The sequence below is a fragment of the Triticum aestivum genome, unplaced genomic scaffold (genome assembly GCF_018294505.1).
Source record: "Triticum aestivum cultivar Chinese Spring unplaced genomic scaffold, IWGSC CS RefSeq v2.1 scaffold98403, whole genome shotgun sequence".
Lineage (NCBI taxonomy): Eukaryota > Viridiplantae > Streptophyta > Magnoliopsida > Poales > Poaceae > Triticum > Triticum aestivum.
This window is the reverse complement of record NW_025294784.1, coordinates 1-1,008: the sequence shown is the minus strand read 5'-3', so window position 1 is coordinate 1,008 and position 1,008 is coordinate 1. Positions and strand designations below refer to the sequence as shown.

General features: G+C 49.7%; 2 non-coding genes across 2 annotated transcripts; both read left to right on the top strand.

Moving 5' to 3' along the window:
- The first annotated feature begins 334 nt into the window (after positions 1–334).
- On the top strand, positions 335–453 carry LOC123179016 (5S ribosomal RNA). Its single transcript, XR_006490037.1, has one exon. It is a non-coding gene; the product is annotated as a 5S ribosomal RNA (ribosomal RNA).
- A 301-nt stretch (positions 454–754) lies between these two features.
- LOC123179015 (5S ribosomal RNA) lies at positions 755–873 on the top strand. Its single transcript, XR_006490036.1, has one exon. It is a non-coding gene; the product is annotated as a 5S ribosomal RNA (ribosomal RNA).
- The last annotated feature ends 135 nt before the right edge of the window (positions 874–1,008 follow it).

The window sequence follows — 1,008 nt, the reverse complement described above, 5'->3', positions numbered from 1 at the left end:
GTGACCTCCTGGGAAGTCCTCGTGTTGCATTCCCTTTTTAATTTTTTTGCACCGCGTGCAAAACAAAACGCACGAGCGCGACGTATGTTTAGCACGTTTTATTATTTTGCACGTTTACGGTAAGTTTTAGCTCGCTGCTCATTATTCACGCGTCTAGCGGCGGCAAGCGTGTTCTGAAAGGGGTCGAAACCATGGTAAATAGGCACTGGTGCAGTTGAACCGTGGTAAAACTCGTCTCCGTAGTTGAGCGGGAGCGGCCAAAGGAATGTGCAATCGTGTGTGTAGTGGAGCTGGGAGGGGCAAGCATAAGGGACGAAGACGGGGGTAACATGTCGGATGCGATCATACCAGCACTAAAGCACCGGATCCCATCAGAACTACGAAGTTAAGCGTGCTTGGGCGAGAGTAGTACTAGGATGGGTGACCTCCTGTGAAGTCCTCGTGTTGCATTCCCTTTTTAATTTTTTTGCACCGCGTGCAAAACAAAACGCACGAGCGCGACGTATGTTTAGCACGTTTTATTATTTTGCACGTTTACGATAAGTTTTAGCTCGCTGCTCATTATTCACGCGTCTAGCGGCGGCAAGCGTGTTCTGAAAGGGGTCGAAACCATGGTAAATAGGCACTGGTGCAGTTGAACCGTGGTAAAACTCGTCTCCGTAGTTGAGCGGGAGCGGCCAAAGGAATGTGCAATCGTGTGTGTAGTGGAGCTGGGAGGGGCAAGCATAAGGGACGAAGACGGGGGTAACATGTCGGATGCGAACATACCAGCACTAAAGCACCGGATCCCATCAGAACTCCGAAGTTAAGCGTGCTTGGGCGAGAGTAGTACTAGGATGGGTGACCTCCTGGGAAGTCCTCGTGTTGCATTTCCTTTTTAATTTTTTTGCACCGCGTGCAAAACAAAACGCACGAGCGCGACGTATGTTTAGCACGTTTTATTATTTTGCACGTTTACGGTAAGTTTTAGCTCGCTGCTCATTATTCACGCGTCTAGCGGCGGCAAGC